Genomic DNA, 11,037 nt, shown 5'->3' on the forward strand with positions numbered 1-11,037 from the left:
TTTCCATATGAAACTGTAATTGTTTCAACATTATTTTGATTCTAACTAATTTTGGATACACCTCCAATCATGTGACAAGGTTACAGATTTAGATCTCTTTCTGGGGTCCTAATTCTATTGCATTGACTGATGCTTTCCATCACTATGCCTATACCATATAATCTTAATTTGTATTAATATTTATAAATCAATTTTTTACACTCTTTTAGGATAAGTCTAAAATTATAATTTTGGCTTTATGGATGCTCTGTATTCTTTTCACTTTAACTTAAAACAATGACTTTTTTTTTTTCTGTTGTATTATCTCTGCTTTGGAATACTTGTCATCAAATCTTTATTTTTTGTGTTTATTTCATTCTTGCTCATTTTCTTTTTATCAGTCAAAATAGTCTGTATCTTTAAACTTTTTGCCAGAACCTGAATCTCAGTGTCTTGGATTTTGAGCCTCATATCCAAAGATCCCTGTGTCATTCCTCCCAAGACCTCAGAAGGCTGCCCTGGGATTCCAACTCCCTGTGGTTATGCCCTGGATTTCCATGACAAACATGTTCCTTCAGCTCCCAGCAGGTAACTTGTTGCAATTATATTGTAGCAAGTATTTTGATTTAATAGAAAGTCAAAATACAAATCAAGCAAGCAAAGGAGAAGTGTCCAAAGAGAAGACGATGTCAACTTGGACGTTAGAAGTAAAGATGTCAGAGATTCACAGAATGGTGAAACTATCAGGTGGAGCAAAGACAACTCTGCAAGTGAGATGATATTTTGATGATATTTTACTTTAAGTTGAAGATATGCAAGATTTTCACATGAAGGAATGGAAAATGGCTTTTCTGATCTAAAGAACCCATGAGTAAGTCTATAGTGAAAGTGAAGTCTCTCAGTTGTGTGACCCTTTGCAACCCCATGGACTGCACCCTAACAGGCTCTTCCATCCATGGGGTTTTCCAGGCAAGAATACTGGAGTCAGCTGCCATTTTCTTCTCCAGGAGATCTTCCGAACCCAGGGATTGAACCCAGGTCTCCCACGTTGTAGGCAGACGCTTTACCATCTGAGCCACCAGGAAGTCTATGGTAACAGGATATAAAAATGGAACTCTATGAAATTTGTCTCAAGACTGAAGAGAGGTTCTAGGCCACATATAGGATTTGCATAGACGCTAGCCAAAAGTCAGTTTCATGGGAAAAAAAAACCTACATATTTTCAAGTAATAAATTTTATTACCCACACCTTCAGTCTATAAAAGAGATTGAGAGCATCAGCTGAAGGCTCTCCCCACTCTACACTCCCTTCACAATGGAGGAGGTATGGGGAAGTACCTATTCCCTGCCTCCGGGCAAACGAGAACTTCAAAGAAGATCTATTTATTATGTCTTCTTATTTTATTATTTTGATTCTTTGACATGTTGGCTTCTTGCTGACACTAAAGGGACTGGCCCTCTCGGAGTTAGCTAATTCCCAATGATAATAAACAACTCACCCAGCAATATGCCTTTCATATATAAACCAAATAATTTAGAGCTCGTAAGCTCAACCACCTCCGTGATCCGGCTCTCGCATTCTGGGCTACCATTCCTCTGCCCTAATCACCCCAGGGCAGGTGGCAGATAGCTAGGGGGAGTCCTTTCTACCCCAGAATCCACTTACCCTCTTCAAACTAGCTGATCCGAAGCCTGCTTGCTTGGCCTGGATCATTCATTCCAGCAGAAGTCACAAAAAAGGACTCTAGTCCCATTCTTCCTCCCACACTCCTTCCACCTCCTGATTGACCTTGGCGCTTTCCCACATGGCACTGCCTGGCATGCTGTGTCTCCGGTCTAGCAATCTATGAATATAACTGACTTCTTCTTTCATGACAGTCATTTGCATGTTTCCTTGTCTTTCCATCCCTGATTAAAACAAATCTCAGTTATGGTTAAGACAGAAGACCAGTTGGAAGCTTACTATGGCTTGTGTTCCCATGATGGACTGCACGCACACCTGTGAATTGTAAAAGGTAACAGGCTGGAAGAGGGGGCCTCTAGTAGCAGCTACCAGTAGGTAACTATGCCCCTCTGGTGCTTAAAAAACCAGGTGGTATGGTGGGATCAAAGGTGTAAGACAGCTGTCGGGGGGACTCCTGTGAAAGGGAAAGGAAAAGGGATCGAGAGAAGGCAGAGAAGAACCTTCCACCACGATGTAGGGAGGTCTCATACCTGTGAAATGAGAGAGAAGGAAGAATTAAGCAGGAAGAGCCTCAGGCCACTGCCTGCTTCTGAGGAAGTCTCTGTTAGACTGAAGGACAGTCCTTGAGCTAAAGGTGCCCGTTGGAAGAGCCCTGCATAAGGCAGTACTGACTGTTTTCTAGGGCCCTCCCATGCTCAGTTACTGGGGAGAAGCAGCTCAGAGAGTGTGACCTAGGATGAAACGTGTTAACTGATCCAAAGTTGCGTCGGCTCAGCTGTGCTCTGCACAGTGGCTTTTCTAAAGAGAGATTTGAGAGGAACACTCTCATGGCCATCATAGTCAGCCCAAATGGTGTATTACTTACAAACTAGACTTGGCCACATAAGTGATATGCAATACTTCCCACCAGATGCCCAAAGGTGTACCGAGATCCCTATAGTCAAAGGCTGAAAGAGAGCTTCTGGATGCTCAAGAGCTGAGAGGGAAATCCTTTTTAATATAAATTTATTTATTTTAATTGGAGGCTAATTACATTACAATATTGTATTGGTTTTGCCATACATTAACTTGAATCCGCCACAGGTGTACACGTGTTCCCCATTCTGAACCCCCCTCCCACCTGCCTCCCCGTACCATCCCTCTGGGTCATCCCAGTGCACCAACCCCGAGCATCCTGTATCCTGCATCGAACCTGGACTGGCGACTCGTTTCTTACAAGATATTATACATGTTTCAATGCCATTCTCCCAAATCATCCCACCCTCTCCCTCTCCCACAGAGTCCAAAAGACTAATTAACAAAAGAAGAGAGGCAGTTGACAATGATGTTGAGTGAGAGAGCCAAAGTATTTTTGGGAGCTGGGGGAGATATATGAAAGACTTCCAGGGTACTCCGTAGAAGAAATCAGTCAGTAAATAAATATATTTGCCAAACCTAGAAAGGCCAGATGCCATCTTTCCACAGCACCAGCCTGGTAAGGCTTTTCCTGTCCCCTGGTCTTTCTTTCTACTACCAACCCTGCCCCTGGAGAGGTCATAAACTTTAGTGTTTAAGAGAGGAGAGAGAGAAATGCAAGGCAGAGAAAAAGGAAATGTATATACAAAAGTGGATCACATCGTTTTCATTCTGAAGACTTTTCACTTACAGTAGGTTTAAAACACATACAGAATTCTTTCTGAGAAGATTCGAAATTAAAAATTTTTCCCATCTAGTTTATTTCTAGCAATATTTTCTTCACCAACAATATGTAACTCTGTTAGAACAACACCTGTGTGTCTTTGCTGCCCTTTGGCTGGCCCTCCTTCTGGTCCTATGATGTTTGATCTTAGTTCTTGCGCCTTTAGACCTCACTGTTTCCTCCTCCCCCTTTTGTCCTAGTTTTTTACCCAGTTCAGATGCCATTGTTGGTTCTTCATCCAGTGTTCTGACAGACCACCTCCGCTGCCCGCCAGCAGTGTACCACACACGTGCTTTGGAGTGTTATGGGGAAAATCACGCAGCCCTGCGGATGGCGCCACTATAAATTTACATCCTTCGTCACCAATGGGCCCATCCTTGCTGAACAACAGACATCCTGTTTCCCTAGTCAGGATTTTTCTCTACAGTTCTCAAGTCTTTGAACGGTACCTCTCCTTTTATCTCGTTCTGAGCTACTCTCTCCTCAACTCAGAAATAAAAGCCATCAGCTTTTATGCCACAGAATTTACCACTTGCATCTGGGCTGTTGCAGTAACCTCCTGACTACTTCCAGTTTGAACACATTCCAAACTATGTCCCACACTGCAGCTAAACTGGTCATTTCACTTCCTTGTATGAAATCCTTCGCGCTCCTAGGAGGAAGCATAAACTCCACACAGGCTGGGCGCTCGCTTGCACGAGCGGCTCCTACTCTATCCGCCTCTTTTCTTCCCACCCCCAGATTCAAAACTGACATCCCAGCCACACTGAACTCCAGTTCCTAAGCTACCCTCTGCATAGTCCTCTCTGGCTGCCAGACTTTCTTTCACAGTTTTATGTCTACCTAGAATAGTTTTCTCTCTCCCTCTTACCAGGCCAAGTGTCACTTATCCTTCATGAGTCAGCTTAGATGTAGATTCCCCTCAAAACCTCTTCTGATCCCCTAAACCTGTGTCTGAGGTCCTTTCTAATGCTCCTTAAAGTTCTGCCTGTCCAGATCTTAAGCAACACAGTGTGTAACAAGTACCTTCTCTGTCTTTCCTGCCCTACAAAAACAAAAATTGGGCCTCTTGTATTTGTAAATTTACCCCTAGATTTAAGCACAGTCCCTAGCACAGGCTTTCCTAACATGGGCGCATTTAATTAAGCACAGCCTAACACGGGCTTCCCTTGTGGCTCAGCTGCTAAAGAATCTGCCTGCAATACAGGAGACCTGGGTTCAATCCCTGGGTTGGGAAGATCCCCTGGAGAAGAGAAAGGCTACCCACTCCAGCATTCTGGCCTAGAGAATTCCATGGACGGTATACACCATGGGGTCACAAAGAGTTGGACACGACTGAGCGACTTTCACTTTCCTAACACAAAGGAGTCCCTCAGTCAATGCTGACTGAGTGAATAAATGTGAATAGACACTCAAAAATTCTTCTGTCATTTTGGAGGAAAACAAAAGCAAAACAACAAACTTCATAAAATAGGTTACAATTAGAGAAACTTGGTTATGGGTCCGTCAAAGAAAGCAAGTCACTTAGAAAACACCACATAATCTGAACGTGCTATGGGTATTTATTCAGGTGATGAAAGTTGTGAATTCAGACCAAAACTGCTGGGCTTATAGGCATCCACCAAATCAGCAGGTAATTTGTACCTTATACCGTAAAGAAACTCACTACTGCTGTTGGCTGGCGTTCATAATTAATATCTTGTAATAAGCCAAATGTCTTTATTTCTATCTGAATCTGTATGATAAAATTGCTAATAAACCTCTTTCTCAACATGAATAACATTACATCTCCTCTGGTAAAAGACGTGCGAGTGTATTTTCCTTCATAAATGAGAGTTAGAGTCAATGAAAGCAACAGCTCTTTTTATCTCCACGACTCCGTTGCAGTAAAATGGTCATATAGAATTCTAGCAGAATGCCACACATTATTTTCTTCTTAAAAATTAGCATCTTTAGTGCCACAATGAACACTAATTTATGGACTTCTTAAATATTTTCTTATAACACTTTTTTTTTAACATAAGATAGCTAACCTCTCTGAGTTAAAACATATTAGAGTAACATTACCCAAAGCAGCTACTACAGAACTGTAGCTTCCTGGCTGAAAGATGTCTTTTCCTGCTGGGCTGAAAGTGAAAATCGCATTAGGAAATCCCTTGCTTTTGACTTTTATTAGGTGATAACTACAACCAAGCAGGGCTAATTGAGTGGGAGAACTGTAACATAAATCATTTTAATCCGGAATATCTTTAGGTACTGTGAAGACAGCTAGTTGGTTGGTTGAAGGATTTTATCCCTTAAATCAGTTCCAGATTTGGTTTGTTTGTGCTATTAGGTTCAATAGTCAGAGAGGAAGATTGTTTACACAAAAGCGGGTTAGGCTTCAGGAAGCTGGGGATGGGACTCCTGTGGACTCTGTGGTTTTCCTGGGAACAGAGCACTCTTGTAGCATTAGTGTGTGATCTTGTAGCATTAGGTTGTGGGTTGCACCAAGGAAACAGGAGGAAGGAGGGCCTCTTAGATGCTGTGCTCTTGTGTCCTCTGGAATCCTGCTATCAGAGGAGACAAAGAAAAAAAAAAAAACCTGGATCCACGCCACAACTCTGAGCAGCGTTATCCACGAATGAGACCCCAGGTTTCTGTTTAAAAAAAAAAAAAAAAACAATGCCAACAAATGCACATTTAAGACCCTCTATTTGAATAACACTTGACTGTTTTCCAACCACTGTCTTGGACATTATTTAATCAAGTCCCTGCAAGAACGTTTCCCCCATCCCATATTTTATAAGAAAATAAGAAGAGCTATGACTTTTTCTGTTTTTCAGATAGGAAATTGAGGTTTGCCTAATGGTTTGCCCAAGATCACATAATTAATTAATGGTGAAGTTAAGGTGGAATTCAAATATTTGACTCCTGGTTCAATTCTGATTGTAAATACTTCATTAACTGTAATATATCCCATTGTGAATAAATTACAGCCTCACAATTTTGATTGTACATTGTTCCTATTACCCAAATATAATTTTTCTTTTAATCTGAGGAGGTTGAAGGCTATGTCACTCTTATCCTATTCTCAGTGGAAAAAAAAATGAGAAGTGATACATATATCACACAAGAAATTTAGCTTATTTCTTGCTAGAATAAATGGCTGTGTTTAGCAAATGTTTCCTGATACAGGACAGGCTAAAATGATAGCAAACAGCAGTGTAAGATAAATACTGGGGAAATGGAAAGAGAATGGAACATTCTGAATCAAAATCTGAAAGTGCAGAAAAATATATAGATGAGCTTTGGCGAACACCAGGTCTGTTTTCAGGAGAGAAAGGAACAATATGAAGCCTGGTAAAAGTATTTACCCTGACAAGTGCTTACAGATACAAGGGCCCCTCAGGGTAGGACATTATTTTCCCAAAACGGCTGAATATCTTCCTAGCTGGAATGTGGTGCAAGCTGTCTTAATCTTAATCTTCCTTGAATGTGGCTTTAGGGGGGAACAGGGCTTTTGTTTGGTAGTATGCTGATGGTAGAGAGCTGGTGCAAGCAAGGAACATGGATATACAAAGCTGGTCTTCTACTGTTGCACGAGGGTTTACACTTCCGAAGTCCACTGGATACCAGGACATGGCTTTAAGCGTGAAAATAGAAGTGAAGTCTAACACTGATGCGGAGAGCTGACGCATTGGAAAAGACCCTGATGCTGGGAAAGATTGAGGGCAGGAGGAGAAGGGGGCGACAGAGGATGAGATGGTTGGATGGCATCACCAACTCGATGGACATGGCTTTGGGTGGACTCCGGGAGTTGGTGATGCAGGGAGGCCTGGCGTGCTGTGGTTCATGGGGTCGCAAAGAGTCGGACACGACTGAGCGACTGAACTGAGCTGAACTGATGGGGGGTAGAAGGAGAGAATAAAAATGACAGAGTATAGAGACCAGCATAGACACTGACACCACCATCAGTGGTAGTAGGGGCAAGATGAAAAGGAAAAGCAGGACTGATGACTGAAAACCTCAAGGAATATGGAATGACGGTACCAAGGAAGAGTGGCAGGAAGTGAGGTCTGACGACCTGAAATTCGAAGGAGGAAGACGTTTTTTGAAATACTGGAGAACAAGAACACACTTGTCCCATGAGCATTTTTGTTTTGTTTTGATGAAGTTTGCAAGGTGAAGAACTAAAGAGGTAAGGGATATAGAAAAGACAATCAACAAAGGCATAGCTTTCACGAGACACACTGGAAATCTTGGGAGGGCAGAGAGAGAGATAGGAGATTGATCATGCTGTCAGAAGCATAGGGTAGTATGGCTTGTGGTTTGGGGGAATGATGGATAATCCAGGAGGCTTTGGCGATGTGAAATTTTTATGATATTTCACAGGAATAGTAGACAATGCTGGGTGCACAAATGAATCCCAGGTAGAGCTTTTACAAAACACCAATGACTGGGGTCTATTCTGACCACTCAGTTTTAAATATGGATATTGGATTGAGCATCAGTATTCCTTAAAAACCCTTCTAGGTAGCGTCCAGGAATGCTGAGAACGAATGTTTTAGAAGATGGGTGAGCAGCTGAAAGCACAGACTTGTCAGGATGCTATGTGCATTTAGGTTTTGTCTGTTGGAGTGGCCTGGCATGAGTTTGTAAAGCCAGTTAAAATCACTGACTTCTGTTTCTCCAGTTGTCCATGGGAAAGTGGGAAGGAAAGGAGATGGATACTGAGACGGACCCAACGTGGAAGGGCTTGTGGTATCAGAGTGAGAAGGGAAATATGCCATCTCACTGCTTTGCCGTACAGAAAAGAATAGCAGAGGGCACCATTTATGCATTCGTAGTTTACTTTTTAACTTCTAATTTTAAAATTCTAACTTCTAAATTTGAAGTTTTAAAAAATTCCAGAGAATTTTAGTCCACCCTTTACCCAGATTCCCTCACTGTAAACCTTATTACAGTCGCTTTATCATTTTATGGGTGTGCATGTGTACGTGTGTTTCCTCTGTATGTATGTGTATTTTTGTATACGCATAAATATTTACTAATTTTTTCTGCTAAGAGGGCTTGCAAGCAATGACACTTAGCGCCAATGAACACATCTGGCACTGAAATTTTGATCGAAATATTATTCTACAGTAAAATGAAAGAGGGCTGCTTGGAGAAATGGCTAATAACAGGGAAGAGGCAAGGAAGTATAAACCCAGACCTTCTTGTTTCAAAAAGTGCTAGTAGTCAACGGATACGCGATGGCCGACTCTATCAGTCAGCTTAGCCAGGCCACAATACACAGGTGTTTGGTCATACGTTATCCTAGATATTTTGGTGAAGACAATTTTTAGATGAGATTAACACTTAAATCGGCTTTCCTTGTAGCTCAGTTGGTAAAGGATCTGCCTGCAGTGCAGGAGACCCAGGTTTGATCCCTGGGTTGGGAAGATCCCCTGGAGAAGGAAATGGCACCCCACTCCAGTATCCTTGCCTGGAAAATCTCATGGACAGAGGAGCCTGGTGGGCTACAGTCCATGGGGTCACAAAGAGTCGGACATGACTGGGCGATTAACATACAAAACACTTACATCAGTAACCTTTGAGTAAAGCAAATTACCCTCCATAATGTGGACAGGTCTCAACCAGCCGGATAAGGTCTCAATAGAAGCAGACTGACCTCTCTGGAAGAGATTCTGCAGTGGACAATGTTTGAACTTGAACCGCAGTGTCATCTTTTCTCTGAGGCCCCGGTCAGCTGACCTACTGTGCAGACTCTGGACTTACCAGAATCCGTAAAGGTGTAAGCCAATTCCTTAAAATAAATCTTGCTGACACTAATGTGCTCATTTACACACTTGCTCTGTGTTTGTCTACACAAAAACACATATACAAAAATACACACACACAGATATAGATCTATACACACACACACACACACACACACACACATGCATATGCATACAAGCACCCGCCTGCTACTGGTCTGCTTCTCTGGAGAAGCCTGACTCATACACAGTGATGGCAGGCACACGCCAAAAGCAGCAGCCTAGCTGGTCTCTAATTGGTCAAATCTGGTGAATTTAGCAATTAAGTTAAAATGATGAAAATGGGTTATATCTCACAGAATAAAACATGAATCCATGAGTTCATACTAAAATAAACAAGAAAAGGAAGGAAAGAAAGAGAGGAGAAATGAAAGAAGAGAGGGAGGAAGAAAGGCAGGCAGGAAGTTAATCTCTTCCTTGCAGGAAATTCAAACTAATAAGTGCAGGATAAATTACGAAATACCAGAAATTACCATTTGGCAGCTGCCACAAAAAAATCTTTTAGGCAAGAATCAGTAATAATTGATATCACCAATAATGATGTATTTCTTTACACTGAGATATAATTCACATGTAATAAATTTCACTAGCTTCATTTTCAGTTTCTAGTAATCTTCATTTCTTTGTGTAGATTGCTGATATTTTATTCATTCTATCTGAAAGAATTCATCTAGCATTTCTTATAAAATACAACTACTGGTAATTCATTTTCTTATTTTTTGTTTGCCTGAAAAAAAAAATTTCCCCTTTCAATTTTAAAAGATATTTTCACTGGCTATAGAATCCTGTGTTGACAGTCCCTTCCTACATGTAGCATTTTAAAGGTGCTGCTCCACTATGTAATCTAATGAGGTGTCTGCTGTAATTCTTATCCGTGTTCCTCTACATGTAAAATGTTCTCTCCCCCACTCTGCACTAAAGTTGCTATCGTTTGATGTCTGTCATTATTTTCGGAAAATTCTCAGCCATTATATTTTGAAATACTTCTTCTATCTTCTATTACTTCTCTCTCTCTCTTTTCCTTCTAGAAACCTAACTGCACGTATGTCAGACTGTAAGATACTGTTCCACAGCTTTTCATGCTTTGTGTCTTTATGTTTCAGTTTGGGTAATTTTTATTGGTCTGTCTTTAGGTTGACATTTTTCCAGCTGTGCCAAGAGCACTAACAAGCCTGTAGAAGTTATTCCTCATTTATCATCATGTGTTTTCCTGTAATTATTTTCAGCATTTTCAATTGACTCTCTTACTTTTCATATCTCTCCTAACATTCTCCGATCTTTTTATATTACACATGTTGTCCCGTTTCCACTAGATACATTAACTTGTTATTCAGAATTATCTTCAAGTCCTTTGTCTGATATACCCTTCAAACGGGTCATATCTGTATGTGATTTTGTTGATTGCCCTGATTCCTGACAGTATTGTGTGTGTTCCTTTTTGTGTTTCTTGTAATTTGAGGTTAAAAGTCAAACATGGACTACAAGACAGTTGAGATTCAAGTAAGGAATATATCTAGAAATGGACGTGATTTTCTGTTAGACTTTTAGTGTGGGGTGTTGAGTCAAGGTGGTCAAGTGCTGAGCTAGTTAGGATCTGGGTTTTGTTGTGAAAGTTACCCTCAATAAAACACTGAGTTCAAGATCATCTGCCACTTACCTTTTGCGTCGGGTGGGGTCTTTGTTGGTGGTGGATTTTTTAAATGATTCTTTATCATATTCAACTATGTTTTCCCTATGAATTTGTACCTCAGAGAAATTTCTTCGTACTTTTGATCCCAAGCAGCAAACTGCCATTACTTGTAACTATAAGATGCTTACCAGTCTGACTGCAGGCGCCAGAGGGAATTTCTTTGTGGTCCTGATTCAGCTTCAGTCTTGGGCAAACCCAGAGCTCC

Source organism: Bos indicus x Bos taurus, chromosome 16, assembly GCF_003369695.1.
Source record: "Bos indicus x Bos taurus breed Angus x Brahman F1 hybrid chromosome 16, Bos_hybrid_MaternalHap_v2.0, whole genome shotgun sequence".
Classification (NCBI taxonomy): Eukaryota; Metazoa; Chordata; class Mammalia; order Artiodactyla; family Bovidae; genus Bos; species Bos indicus x Bos taurus.